This window comes from Panthera onca, chromosome B3, assembly GCF_046562875.1.
Source record: "Panthera onca isolate mPanOnc1 chromosome B3, mPanOnc1 haplotype 2, whole genome shotgun sequence".
Classification (NCBI taxonomy): Eukaryota; Metazoa; Chordata; class Mammalia; order Carnivora; family Felidae; genus Panthera; species Panthera onca.
The window spans coordinates 148,212,473-148,228,500 of record NC_138344.1 but is presented as its reverse complement, the minus strand read 5'-3'; the positions used below and the strand labels follow the sequence as shown (position 1 = coordinate 148,228,500).

The following is a 16,028-nucleotide window of genomic DNA, read 5'->3' as shown; positions in this document are numbered from 1 at the left end:
TCGCAGGATCGTAAGCTGTGGCCTCCCAAACTGGGGTGTGCCACTCAACACCTACAAGTGGGGAGCCATTGGCGACAGCAATGAGGATTGCAGCCACTAGGGGGATCTTGCCTTGGCCATGACCTCTACCCAGGATACCATGATGCTTCTGGTGGAGTTGTCTCTGTTGCTAGCTAACCAAGCACAACACCACAGTGCTGGCTGCACCACAGTGCACCCAGCAGCTGGCGTCTTCTTTAACACTAATCTAGGAACACAGAGTTACTTGTTGTCCAGCAATATCTCATTTGGAGATGAATAGGAAATGCATACCCCTGGACCCCAGACTTTTGCCTGCTTATTGGTCTCTGTAGGGAGTGTCACCTTTTATGGCATTGATAATTTAGGGTGGGGGTTTCTGGCAACACCTGGCGTCATTCCAAAGCAAAGCTACAGATCATCAGAAGCACCAGCTCCTTCCCACAGCATCTGAGAGTTGAGGGTGAATAATGAGTGAGCCATTCTTATCTGTAAGGCATTGTAGGGGAGCACCAGCTAGGCTCCCAATCCCATCCTTGGGGACTGAATTAAGAACATGTAGATTCTTGGGGCGCCTGGGTGGCTCAGTCGGTTGAGCGTCTGACTTCAGCTCAGGTCACGATCTCACGGTCCGTGAGTTCGAGCCCCACGTCGGGCTCTGGGCTGATGGCTCAGAGCCTGGAGCCTGCTTCTGATTCTGTGTCTCCCTCTCTCTCTGTCCCTCCCCCGTTCATGCTCTGTCTCTCTCTGTCTCAAAAATAAATAAAAACGTTAAACAAATTAAAAAAAAAAAGAACATGTAGATTCTGACCTGCTAAAGGAAGAGGCAAGTGCCAATCACAGGGCTTTGATAGGTGGCTCCCTAGGCATTGAACTCCCACCCTGGGTACATGAGATACACATGGCCCTTCTGACTAAAGTTGGGATTTCAGTACACCCCCAACAAAGGAAGTGGAGGCACAGTATTTATGACTTACAGAGCTCAGAAGCAAGGGGGCACAAGGACCCAGGGAAGGCAGGCCTCCACCCCACATTCCCAGTGATCAGGACATAGAAAACAGGGTAGCAAGTACCTGATTGCTTGGGAGTGGATAGGGCTGAATTCCCTAACTTTTCACAGGCTCACCTCTGTGTGGTTATTCTAGAAGGCACTTGGAAAAGCAAAGTGGGAATCCTAGGCAGATCCCTATCTAAGGTTAAACTCACTGAAAAGTAGGCAAAAGAAAGGGAGCAGGGATTCACATTCACTGGGTTTCCTCTGGATGCCAGAGTAATCCATAGGCACTTGTGCCTACCTTTCTGATTCATTTCATTGGGTGCTCCTTTCAGCTTCATGGTCTCAGTCTCCCACATTTGGAAATTTGCTCTCCAGGGTAACACAGCTTTCACTGGGTGGGATCAAAATTATGTTACCTTCCCTCACGGCCCACAGACACCCCAGTGTGGGACAGACAGTATAGGTGGGTGGTAGCCCTCCATCACCTTGAACCCACATAGGGACCAGGGAAGGAGAGATTACCTGGAGAATGAGAGAAAGCTCAGTGTGCAAGAGCACAGTTCTGGAGAAAACTCATGAATTTGTCCATAAAGTAGCTTGTGGCAACTTGTCTTATTTCTGGGACCAGACACCTAAGCTCAAGACACAGCTGCTGACTCAGGTACTCTGCACATAGTCTTGGGCTCAGTTTGGGCACTTACAGGCTTACAAAAATATATATAGGACACAGCCATGCATTTTTCAAGTTTCATTTCAGAGTGCTGGTCAATGACCCATCAGAGACCTGGTGTCAGAGCCATGATATGCTGGGGACCCCTGTGTCTCATGCAGACGCCCAGAGATGTGGATGTCAGCTGTGTGGCCTCATTACTGTATTTTCACAGATAAGCCAGATGTATTGCCTATAGCTGTCCAGCGGTCTGGAGGCTGAATTATGGATTGCCTTCACCAACAATCACTTCCTTAATTTTCTCAGTGTTGATAGTTCTGACATTTGTGGTGATGCCACAAGGAATGCAGCTATTATGGCATAAATGTGACCAAAAACCACTCTGAGATATACAACGGATCCATGAATTTGCCTGTCTGACTGCATTCTTCTTGGAGGGGTCCACAGTCTGTGCTCCCACCAGTGCCTCGTCCAGTGCACCATGGAGGATGCTAGCCTACGTGGCAATGGCAGTTCCTGTTATTGTTGCACATCCCTCTGTGACTGCATTTCTCCAGGATAAAGTCATAATTCAGCTTAGCCACACTGCCAGTGCTGTAGGTATCCTGACAGAACTTTCCAGGAGCACAGGAAGTACTAGTTCTCACATGACCAATCTTGATTGTTCCTGTGCTATGATGTGAATCCAGCCCCAAACACCACAACCCTGAGATCTCAGATGGATGGAATCCAACATGCTCTTGCAGCTGAGGGAGATGTGTGACATTACTACACTGCAGCCTTCCACATGGCACGTCTGTGTGGGAACGGGGCTCAGTGTTGAATTCCCCAGGGTCTTCTGCAGTGTCCATATTGGCTGCTTTTTTGATTTATGATATAGCAGATATCTTCACCTTTCACAGCATTTTTGCCAACGATTTCTTGGCAATGCATAGTGTGGCCAGTGCAATTTTCACGATAGCAGCAGCCCTCTTCAATACATAGGGTTCCATCTTGCTTATAGAAATCAACAGGGCATGCCAAGGACACCCCACGTCAGGACTCTGGAAGATCACATATATTTTGGATTGGTCTGCAGAGTGTCCCAGCATCGGAATAGGTGCAGTATGTACAGCATCTGCCTGTATTATATTTGTTTCCGGGGGTTAAGATGCAATCACTTGTACAGCAGAGATTGCTGTAGCACCACTTGAAGGAGCCACAGTCCTATTGCTTGCCTGGATCTGCTATGTAGTTTCCACGATGATAGTGGGTCAGGCTTTTATTTAAATGTACCACTTCGGTGTTGAACATGCACTTGCCTAATCCGCCATTCATATGTGCTGCATATGAAGGAAGGAACAGTTACTGAAAGCTTCAGTTATACCAGGGAATCAGGTCCTAATGCAGTTGGGCCTTTTTTGGCAAGCACATTCATCAGTGTCAAGCCACAAATCAGTATTTCTTGCAATCTGATGTGTTGCTATGACAGACAAGAGTAAATAATGTCTGCCTAAATAACCCATCATGATGTAGCTTTGTGGATAGCATATGGAATATACAACTGGGCTGAAATTAACTTCATGGGATCCATCTCAAATCGCAATTAAGTTGAATGTGGTTTAAGAATTTGAAAATACTTTGATTCATAATATCGAAAAAAAGGACTCTGATGCAATACATAATTGCCCAAGTTAGCTGGATCTCTCTTACTATAAGTTATCATGAAACCAATATAGTAACTTATATAAATTCCATGAAACACTAAGTCAATTAAGCTAACTAGCTTTATCAGGAATTGGGCACATTTTGCACGTTGTTGACCATACTATATATTGTTTTGGAACTGAGAACAAGTCCTTTCAAAATTCCGTGATGGGATGAATACAACTTACTAGAGATCCTGGGGGGCTGCACTGAAAATTGCTTGAGAGAACAGGGGGTCCCTATCCTCCTTATATTCCAGGTTATAAGTAGGTCCCATTGCATTGGTGTCTGCCACTATCTGAGAAACAACGTGTTCAAACCGTTGGGAATTGCTGAGGGTCTGATTTCATAGGCAAGGTCATCCAAATTCATGATACCTTCAAGGCCCCCATAGCATGTGTCCATGGTGAACATGGAAAGAGGAATCTCCTCCAGGTAGCTGAGGTAGTAACAGTCTGTAGGGATGAAGGGGTAGTCCATCTGCAAGGCTCCCTGATCATCCTGAGTCATCATCAGCAGGTTTCTGGGCCAAAACAGTTTCTTGCTCCTCAGGTAGATAACGTGCCTTTGCCTCTAAAACGCAGGCTATAGGACAGGCAACCAGGCATCTGAATGCCCTCGTCATGGAGCAGCTCCTTCTTGGGAATTACCACCTCAGAAGAGATGTAGCGCCATGAGGGACGACCTTGAGAACCCTGGACAGAAGCCAGCACTGCCCAGAGTGCAAAAAGCAAGAGGGACACCCTCAGGGTGACCTGGCCCTTTGCCAGCCTCATGCCCCTGCTCAGGGACATCTGCCAGTGAGAATGGATAAATGGAGGATCCTCAGCAAGGCCAGGTCTAGACCATCTGACAAAACGTAGGGCTGTGCCGGGAAACCAGCACCCTACTCCTGGGGTCCACCTGTGGGGTTAGGTAACAGTCACAGTGTGTGACCTTGGGTGACACTGCATATCAGTTCAGCTGGGGTAATATGGGAGAGGCAGGTGGGCCAGTTCAAGAGTGCTCACATGGACATCCATAGGGACTTGGACCCAGAGACATGGCTCTATTCAACACATTTCATCTTTCCTCCAGCTACTTGGATATGGGATATGCAATTATAACACCCTGAACTTCTCCACCAATTCCATGTCCTGTGGTACTTCTGGGTCACTTTCTAAGGATTACTACTTTTCCTCATTATGGAGAACACTGCTTCCTACTTCCTTGGGATGTGGAGGTAGACATTGTCAATTTTACTTTTATAGGTGTTTCAAAAAATCGATTTGTAATTTTACATGTTTTATTCTGGATGGCTATTAGTTTGCAAGCCATTCGATCCTTTTGGTTTTTGCTCTGAAGCTTTGTCTCAGCTTACTGAGGAACACATTTCCCAGTATTCCATGTGATGATTGGTGAACTACAAGGTTGTATAATGTTTTTTTCTTATGCCAGCTGGTGATAACAGAAACTACTGCTGACCATGTGTGAACCCCAAGGGTTTTTCTTTCTAATCCCTTATTGTGGTTCTTTACTACCTCTGGCAGTCTCGTCCCATGCATGTGTGGTTCCCTCCTCAGCTGGAGATACAGGGGAGTTGAGGTAACTTTGGCAGCTTGAACCATGGAGTCTGCTGATGATCAAAAGATGGTAACAACCATGGCACTCCTTGTTTAAGTACCCTCTACTCCTTTAAAGACCCCTGTATCAGGCAGAAACCTCAGAGTTGGCTTTTGGAGAAGAGTGCATTTTTCTAGGTGGCTGTCCTCCTGAACAAAGATCAAATTCCTTTCCCACCAAAACTAAAACTTTGAACATTGCCTTTTCCATCAATAGGCAGCTGAATTTGGGTTTCGATACCAATAAAACAGAGTGCAATGCTAGTTGCCAGGGGCTTGCAGGGAGGGACAATGAGGAGTAGATCTCAAGAGGTATGATTTTCTGTTGTGCAAGATGATTAAGTTCTTGAGGGCTTCTCCACAACATTACACCTGTAATTAACAATACTGTAGTGCACGATTAAATTTTTGTGAAGAGGGTGGGTCTCATGTTCAGTGAGATATTACCACAATACACAAGTGGAAGACACGATTTTTTCTTCTCACATGGCAGTATGCTGAACTGCATTGACACACTGTCTACTGATAATGTGAAAATAATTTATAAAAAGCATTTACAGGGGCACCTGGCTGGCTTAGTCTGTTAAGCTTCTGACTTCAGCTCAGGTCATGATCTCATGGTTGGTGGGTTTGAGGCCCATGTTGGGATCTGTGCTGACAGCTTACAGCCTGGGGCCTGCTTCTGATTCTGAGTCTCCCTCTCCCCCTTCCCCTCCCCTGCTCATGCTCTCTCTCTCTCTCTCTCTCTCTCTCTCCCTCTCTCTCTCTCAAAAATAATAAAAATGTTAAAAAATTAAAAAGTTTTAACATGTTTTGAATACTAAACCTAAGGATATGTCATTTACAAATATCTTCTCCCCTTCTGTGGGTTGCTTTTTAGTTTTGTGCATTGTTTCCTTCACTGTGCAGAAGCTTGTTATTTTGAGGTAGCCCCAAAAGTTCGTTTTATGCATATATGTATTATGTATTTAATTTTGTTGTATTATTTTCTAATTTAAGTTCAAGCTTGTTAACATACACTATAGTATTGGTTTCAGGGGCAGAATTTAGTGATTCATTAGGTACACATAACACCCAGTTCTCATCTCAACAAGTGCCTTCCTTAATGCCCATCTCCCATTTAGCCCACTCCCCCACCCACAGTTTGTTCTATGTATTTAAGAGTCTCTTCTGGTGTCCTCCCTCTCTGTTTTTATCTTATTTCCCTTCCCCTATGTTCATGTATTGTGTTTCTTAGATTCCACATATGAGTGAAATCATATGATATTTAACTTTTTCTGACTGACCTATTTTACCTATCTTAATACACTCTAGTTCCATCCACACTGTTGCAAGTGGCAATATTTCATTCTTTTTGATGGCTGAGTAATATTTCATTGTATATATCTTTATCCATTTATCTGTTGATGGATATTTGGGCTCTTTCATCTACTGTTGATAGCACTGCTATAAACATTGCGGTGCATGTGCCCCTTTGAATCAGCATTTTGATATCCTTCGGATAAATACCTAGTAATGCAATTGCTCCATCATAGAATAGTTCTATTTTTAATTTTTTTGAGGAATCTCCACACTGTTTTCCTGAGTGCCTGCAACAGTTTGCATTCCCACCAACAGTGCAAAATGTTTCCCCTTTCTCCACATCCTCACCAACATCTTTTCTTTCTTGTGTTGTTAATTTTAGCCATTTTGACAGGTGTGAGGTGATATTTCAGTGTGGTTTTGATTTGTATCTACCTGATGATGAACAATATTGAGCTTCTTTTTATGTGTCTGTAGGATATCTGGATATCTTCTTTGGAAAACTGTTCATGTCTTCTACCCATTTCTTTAGTGGATTGTTTTTTTAGGTGTTGACTTTGAAAAGTTCTTTATAGAATTTGGATACTAACCCTTTATGAGATATGTCATTTTCAGATATCTTCTCCCCTTTCATTGGTTCCCTTTTAGTTTGGTTGATTGTTTCCTTTATTGTGCAGATGCTGTTCATCTTGACAAGAACCCAATAGTTCAAGTTTTCTTTTGTTTTTCCCTTGCCTTTGGAGACACAAGTAGGAAGAAGCTTCTGTGGCCAAGGTCAAAGAGTTTGCTCCTGGTTTTCTTCTGTAGGATTTGATGGTTTCCTGTATCACTTTAGGCCTTTCATCCATTTTGAATTTACATTTGTGTATGGTATAAGAAAGTGATCCTTTATTAAGGAAGGAAAAAATGTTTCTGCATGTCATGTCCAGTTTTCCCAACACCGTTTGTCAAAGGGACTGTGTTTTTTTTTTCCCATTGGATATTCTTTCTTGTTTTGTCAAAGATGAGTTGATCATATGGTTGTGGGTCCATTTCAGGGTTTTCTAATCTGTTCCATTGATCTATGTGTCTGTTTTTGTGTCAGTGATAACTATAGTTTTGTAATATTGCTTGAAATCCAGGTTTGTAATACCTCTAGTTTTGAGGGTCTGTTGTTATTGTTTTGTTTGTTTGTTTTTGTATTTGGGGTCTTTTGTGGTTCCATGATAATAATAGAGTTATTTGTTCTAGCTCTGTAAAGAATGCTGGTATTATTTTGATAGGGATTTCATTGAATTTGTAGGTTGATTTGGGGTGGTAAAGACATTTTAACAATTTTTGTTCTTCCAATATATAAGCATGGAATATTTTTCCATTTCTTTGTGTCTTCTTCAATTTATTTCATCAGTGTTCTATAGTTTTCACAGTTAAGATCTTTTACTACTTTAGTTAGGTTTATTCCTAGGTATCTTATGGTTTTTGGTGTAATTGTAAATGGGATCATTTCCTTGATTTCTCTTTCTCATGTATACAAATGCAACAAATTTCTGTATGTTGACTTTGTGTCCTGTGACTTTACTGAATTAATGTATCATTTCAAGCAGCTTTTTGTCGGTGGAGTCTTTCATATTTTTTTTCTATATATAGACCATAAAATTTGATTCCAAATCCATCTACTCTAATTAAAAAATGGGCTAGAAAACTCATTGGAGGATTCACACAACAATCTGCACAACCTGAACCACAGAATTCACCAGGTATGTGGAGCCAAGAGGAGAATTTGGGGAGTGAGAAGCCACAGAGGTAGGGAACCGGTTTTGTGGGTGGAGAGAGGATGGAGACTGGGGAGGGTGTTAGAATATGGGAAAAGCACCCCTGCCCAAAAGCAGATGGAGAGAAAGTGGAAAATTGGAAACAGCTGCAGGGACTAAACTAAAAAGGGAGAAAGGATAAAGGAGAGGGTTTAAATTCTGTTAAGACTGTAAACAAGGGGAGTGCAAAGGCTGCAACTCTGCAGCTTGATACCTGACGGTGCTCTGGTGGGAAGGGCGAATCCCCAGGAACAGAGTGGGGTCCAGGTTCTTGGGCCACATGGGGAGGCCACTGCTTTAAGGGCATTAGGTAGAGACTGTTGAAGCCGCCTGGTCCCAGCAGACGCCAGAAGGCAGCCACATTCGCTGGTGCTGGGGCAAAGTCATTAAGGGTGAATCCTGGTGCCAGATGTATGTTGTGATTTTCCATAATCCCTGAAACACTGCTGCTACACTGTCTCACAAACATTTTCTGGGGCGGCTGACACCTGGCTGTAGTCTCAGGGCACTGGCAACAACAGGCTCCAACGGACATTCCAGGGTGCAGCTGACATTTGGCCATTGCTTGTTGGGTCATTGCTCAGTGAGACCCTTCCACAGAGGAGTAGAAAGGGTCATAGCTGCAGTCCTTCAGAAGTAAGGGGCTGGGGAAAACAGTTGCATCTGAGACAAAACTCAGGAGAGATGTATTGCCTGGGGCCTGGTCATGGAGAGTGAAAAAGCGGGAAGTAGATGAGAGCTGATGACAGAGGACAGTTGCGTGATTGTTGATCTGGGAAAACAGACGGGGTAGCTGGGTGGCGCCATTTTCACCGCTCCCACGCATGTGCATAGGCACCTAAAAGCTCTGCAACAATCCACCCCAGTAGGCTAGCAGCGCCATCTAGTGGAGAGCCGAGCTGTTACACTGAGGCCTGCCCAACTGGGCCAGCTTTGCTCTTCAAGAACACATGTGTCACCTCTGACTTAGTTTAAGGACTATAAAGAGCTACACAGATGACTTCTAGGGGAAAACGAAGCAATTTCAGTCCTACTTCAATCTGTTAGCAGGTTCATCTATTCAAGTTTCTTTGTTCTTTTTCTTCTTTCTTTTCCTCTTTTTCACTTATTTTTCTTGAATACAGGAGAAAATTCATTTTTATTTTCAATTTTTATTAAAACTTTCTTTAATTTTTATCACTGTATTTTTTAATTTTGTATAATTTTTTTCAAATTCTACTTTACTTCCATCATGTTAGTTTAGTCTACTTCAATGTATTCACCTTTTCAAATTTTCAAACAATTTCCTTTATTTTTCTTTCTTTTTCATTTTTTTCACTTTTTCATTTATTTTCTTTTTCTTAAATGCATAAAGAGAAAAACTTCATTTTTATTTTCAATTTCTATTAAAAATATTCCTATTTGGGGAGAGAGGGGAAGATGGCGGCATAGGAGGACGCTGGGCTCACCTTATCCTGCTGATCGCTTAGATTCCACCCGCATCTACCTAAATTCCCCAGAAAACTTCCAAAAGACTAGAAGAATGGACTCTCTGGAGCCAACCACAAACAGGAGGCCTACAGAAGAGGGTAGGAAGGGTAGAGAGGAGATGCATGCTATCCAGAAGGTTGAGAGGGAACCAGGGAGGTGGAGGGGCAGACTGCCCAGCAAGGCACAGCCCCTGAAGTCTGGCTTGCAAAAGTGGAGGGGCGAGACTCTCTGAGTTCTGACAGCCAGCAGGGCTTAACATCGGGAATGCTAAAAGTCAACAGCTCTGCTCTCTGAAAGCAGGGAGAGCGAGAGTACACCTGGAGGAGGAGATGTTGAGCCCCAGAAGACAGAGCTCAGCTCTGTGGGGAACAAAGGCGGTGGCCAGCGCCATCTCCCTCTCCCAACCCCCAGCCAAAATCCCAAAGGGAAACACTTCCCATCACTGAACTTGCTTGCATCGCACAAACACCCAACACTGTGCTTCTGTGGATCCATCCCTCTGACGGGCCTGCCTCCCTCCTGGTGCTGCCAGGCCCTTCCTGCAGGGGACCATCGATGGCAAAGCGAGCTAATCCTTCCCCTCCTACCCCTGTACACCTTGTGGATCCACCCCAGATAATACACCAGATCCCATCAAAGCAGCACCACAAGCCTGGCAGTGTGCAAGTAGCCCAGACAGGGGACACACCACTCCACAGTGAGTCCTACCTCTGGGAGAGGGGAAGATAAGGTACACACCAGTCTGATTGTGGCACCAGTGGTGGGCTGCGGACAGACATTTGGTCTGACTGTGGTTCTGCCCACCAGCACAAGTTACTCCAGACAGCACAGGGAAGTGCACTGCAGTTTGGCGCCACCCCAGGGACTACCCAAAATGATGAAACAGAAGAACTCTCCTCAAAAGAAACTCCAGGAAGTAGCGACAGCTAACAAATTGATCAAAAATGATTTAAGCAATATAACAGAACAAGAATTTAGAATAATAGTCATAAAATTAACCACTGGGCTTGAAAAAAGTATAGAGGACATTAGAGTATCTATTGCTACAGAGATAAAGGGACTAAGAAATAGTCAGGAGGAGCTAAAAATTGCTATTAAATGAGGTTTAAAATAGAATGTAGGCGACCCAGCTCGGATTGAAGAGGCAGAAGAGAGAATAGGTGAAGTAGAAGATAAAATTATGGAAAAAGAGGAAGCTGAGAAAAAGAGAGATAAAAAAAAAATCCAGGAGTATGAGGGGAGAATTAGAGAACTAAGTGATGCAATCAAACGGAACAATATCTGTGTAATAGGAATTCAGGAAGAGGAAGATAAAGAGAAAGGTGCTGAAGGTGTACTTGAAGAAATCATAGTTCAGAACTTCCCTGATCTGGGGAAGGAAAAAGGCATTGAAATCCAAGAGGCACAGAGAACTCCCTTCAGACGTAACTTGAATCGATCTTCTGCATGACATATCATAGTGAAATTGGCAAAATTCAAGGATAAAGAGAAAATTCTGAAAGCATCCAGGGATAAATGGCCTTAACATACAAAGGTAGACACATAAGGGTAGTAGCAGACCTATCTACTGAAACTTGGCAGGCCAGAAAGGAATGGCAGGAAATCTTCAATATGATGAAAGGAAAAAAAAAATATGCAGCCGAGAATCCTTTATCCAGCAAGTCTGTCATTCAGAATAGAAAGAGACATAAAGGTCTTCCCAAACAAACAAAAACTGAAGGAATTCATCACCACTAAACCAGCCCTACAAGTCATCCTAAGGGAGACTCTGTGAGTGAAATTTTGCAAGGACCACAAAGTACCAGAGACATGACTACAATCATGAAACCTACAGATATCACAATGACTAAAACCATATCTTTCAACAATAACACTGAATATAAAAAGACTAAATTCTCCAATGAAAAGATATAGGGTGTCATAATGGATAAACAACAGACCTATCTATTTTCTGTCTACAAGAGACTCATTTTAGACCTGTGGACACTTTCAGATTGAAAGTGAGGGGATGGAGAACTATTTATCATGCCACTGGAAGTCAAAAGAAAGCTGGAGTAGCCATACGTATATCAGACAAACTAGACTTTAAATTAAAGGTTGTAACAACAGGTGAATAAGGACATTATATAATAATTACAGGATCTATCCATCAGGAAGAGCTAACAATGAAAAATGTCTATGCACCGAATATGGAAGTCCCAAAATATATAAAACAATTAATCATAATCATAAGCAACTTTATTGATAAGAATGTGGTAATTGCAGGGACCTTTAATACCCCACTTACAACAATGGATAGATCATCTAGACACAGGATCAATAAGCAAACAACGACCCTGAATGATACATTGGATCAGATGGACTTGACAGATATATTTAAAACTCTGCATCCCAAAGCAACAGAATATACTATCTTCTTGAGTGCACATGGAACATTCTCCAAGATAGATCACATATTGGGTCACAATACATCCCTAAATAAATACAAAAGAATTGAGATCACACCATGCACACTTTCAGACCACAATGCTATGAAACTTGAAATCAACCATAGGAAAAAGGCTGGAAAAGCTCTAAAACCATGGAGCATAAAGAACACCCTACTAAACAATCAGTGGGTCAACCAGGCAATTAGAGAAGAAATTTAAAATATATGTCAATAAATGAAAATGAAAACACAACAATCCAAACCCTTTGGGATGCAGCAAAGGCAGTCCTCAGAGGAAATGCGTTGCAATCCAGGCTTATCTCAAGAAACAAGAAAAAAATCCCCAATACAAAATCTAACAGCACATCTAAAGTAAATAAAATCAGAACTCAAAGACACCCCAAACCCAGAAGAAGAAGAGAAATAGTAAAGATCAGAGCAGAAATAAACAATATGGAATCTTAAAAAACTGTAGAGCAGATCAATGAAACCAACAGTTGGATTTTTGAAAAAAATAAATAAAATTGATAAATCTCTAGCCAGACTTCTCAAAAAGAAAAGAGAGATGACCCAAACAGATAAAATCATGAATGAAAATGGAATTACTACAACCAATCCCTCAGAAATACAGGCAATTATCAGGGAATACTATAAAAAATTATATGCCAACAAATTGGACAACCCAGAAGAAATGGACAAATTCATAAGCACCCTCACAGGTCCAAAACTCACACGGAAAGAAATAGAAAATTTGAATAGACCCATAACCAGTGAAGAAATTTAACCAGTTGTCAAAAATACCCCAACAAATAAGAGTCCTGGACCAGGTGGCTTCCCTGGGGAATTCTACCAGACAGTTAAAGCAGACAATATCTATCCTTCTCAAGCTGTTCCAAAAACTAGAAAGGGAAGGAGAACTTCCAGATTCATTCTATGAAGCCAGCATTACTTTAATCCCCAAAGCAGACAGATACCCAGCAGAAAAAAAAAGGAAAAAAAAAAGGCAACTAAAGGCCAATATCCCTAATGAATATGCAAAAATTCTCAACAAGATACTAGCAAATCAAATTCAACAGCATATGAAAATAATTATTCACCATTATCCAGTGGGATTCATTCCTGGGCTGCAGGGATGGTTGAACATTCACAAATCCATCAAAATGATACATCACATTAATAAAAGAAATGATAAGAACCATATGATGCTGTCAATTGATGCAGAAAAAAACATTTGACAAAATTCAGCATCCTTTCTTAATAAAAACCCTCAAGAAATTCAGGACAGAAGGAATATACTTAAACATTATGAAAGCCACTTATGAAAAACCAACAGCTAATATCATTGTAAATGGGGAAAAACAGAGCTTTACCCCTAATATTAGGAACATGATAGGGATGTCCACTCTCACCGCTGTTGTTTAACATAGTGTTGGAAGTTCTAGCATCAGCAATCAGACAACAAAAGGAAATCAAAGGCATCAAAATTGACAAAGATGAAGTCAAGCTTTCACTTTTTTTCAGATGACATAATACTACACATGGACAACCCGATAGACTCCACCAAAAGTCTGCTAGAATTGATACATGATTTCAGCAAAGTCAGAGGATACAAAATTAATGTACAGAAGTCAGCTGAATCTTTATACACTAATAATTAAGAAACAGAAAGACAAGTAAAGAAACTGATCCCATTCACAATTGCACCAAGAATCATAAAATACCTAGGAATAAACCTATCAAAAGATGTAAAAGATCTGTATGCTGAAAACTATAGAAAGTTGAAAAAGATAAAAATAAATGGAAACACATTCTGTGCTCATAGATTGGAAGAATAAATATTGTTAAAATGTTGGGGCGCCTGGGTGGCGCAGTCGGTTAAGCGTCCGACTTCAGCCAGGTCACAATCTCGCGGTCCGTGAGTTCGAGCCCCGCGTCAGGCTCTGGGCTGATGGCTCGGAGCCTGGAGCCTGCTTCCGATTCTGTGTCTCCCTCTCTCTCTGCCCCTCCCCCGTTCATGCTCTGTCTCTCTCTGTCCCAAAAATAAATTAAAAACGTTGAAAAAAAATTAAAAAAAAATAAAATAAAATGTCAATAATACCCAAAGCTATCTACACATTCAATGCAATCCCAATCAAATTTGCACCAGCATTCTTCTCCAAGCTAGAACAATCATTCCTGAAATTTGTATAGAATCACAAAAGACCCCGAATAACCAAAGTAATATTGAAGAAGAAAACCAAAGCTGAACACATCACAATCCCAGACTTTAGCCTCTACTACAAAGCTGTAATCATCAAGACAGCATGGTACTGGCACAAAAACAGACACATAGACAAATGGAATAGAATACACACTCCAATACTGGACCCACAAATGTATGGCCAACTAATCTTTGACAAAGCAAGAAAGAATATCCGATGGAAAAAGGACAGTCTCTTTAATAAGTGGTGGTGGGAGAACAGGACAGAAACATGTAGAAGAAGGAAACTAGACCACTTTCTTACACCATTCACAAAGATACACTCATAATGGATGAAGGACAAGAATGTGAGACAGGAAACCATCAAAACCCTAGAGGAGAAAGCAAGAAAAAAACCTCTCTGACCTCAGCCGCAGCAATTTCTTACTTGACACATCTCCAAAAGCAAGAGAATTAAAAGCAAAAATGAACTATTGGGACCTCATGAAGATAAAAAGCTTCTGGGAGAGGTTCAAGGAAGATGGCAACGTAGGAAGATGCTGGGCTCACCGCGTGTCCTGCTGATCACTCAGATTCCACCTACACCTGCCTAACTAACCCAGAAAACCACCAGAAGACTAGCAGAATGGAGTCTCTGGAGCCAAGCGCAGATGAGAGGCCCACAGAAGAGGGTAGGAAGGGCGGAGAGGCGGTGCAGGCTGCACGGACTGGCAGGAGGGAGCCGGGGTGGAGAGGCAGCCTGCGGGCCAAGCAGAGCCCCCGAGTCTGGCTTGCAAAAGCAGAGGGGCCAGACGGAGTGTGTTCTGACAGAAAGAGCGACTTAGCATCTGGGAGTTCATAAGTTAACAGCTCTGCTCGGAAAGCAGGAACACTGGAGGACAAAGGGAGGGAGAGTTGCTGAGTCCCGGGACGACAGAGCTCAGCTTGGCGGGGAACAAAGGTGCTCGCCAGTGCCATCTCCCTCACCCATGCCCCAGACAAAATCCCAAAGGGAACCAGTTCCTGCCAGGGAGATTGCTTGCTCCACGCAAACACCCAACGCTGTGCTTCTGTGGAGCCAAACCTCCGGCAGCGGGTCTGACTCCCTCCTACTGCCACAGGGCCCCTCCTGAAGTGGATTACCTAAGGAGAAGCGGGCTAAGCCTGCCCCTCCTGCCCCCATGCACCTTGCCTACCCACCCCAGCTAATATGCCAGATCCCCAGCACCACAAGCCTGGCAGTGTGCAAGTAGCCCAGATGGGCCACACCACCCCACAGTGAATCCCACCCCTAGGAGAGGGGAAGAGAAGGCACACACCAGTCTGACTGTGGCCCCAGCGGTGGGCTGGGGGCAGACATCAGGTCTGACTGTGGTTCTGCCCACCAACTCCAGTTATACACCACAGCACAGGGGAGGTGCCCTGCAGGTCCGTTCCACTCCAGGGACTATCCAAAATGACCAAACAGAAGAATTCCCCTCAAAAGAATCTCCAGGAAATAACAACAGCTAATGAACTGATCATAAAGGATTTAAATAATATAACAGAAAGTGAATTTAGAATAATAGTCATAAAATTAATCACTGGGCTTGAAAACAGGATAGAGGACAGCAGAGAATCTCTTGCTACAGAGATAAAGGGACTAAGGAACAGTCAGGAGGAGCTGAAAAACGCTTTAAACGAGATGCAAAATAAAATGGAAATGACCACGGCTCGGATTGAAGAGGCAGAGGAGAGAATAGGTGTACTAGAAGACAAAATTATGGAAAAAGAGGAAGCTGAGAAAAAGAGAGATAAAAAAATCCAGGAGTATGAGGGGAAAATTAGAGAACTAAGTGATACACTAAAAAGAAAAAAGAATATACGCATAATTGGTATCCCAGAGAA

General features: G+C 42.8%; 1 pseudogene; it reads right to left on the bottom strand.

The window, feature by feature from the left end:
* Nucleotides 1–1,855: 1,855 nt before the first annotated feature.
* LOC132668556 (disintegrin and metalloproteinase domain-containing protein 21-like) lies at nucleotides 1,856–4,165 on the bottom strand (annotated as a pseudogene).
* Between the last annotated feature and the right edge of the window lie 11,863 nt (nucleotides 4,166–16,028).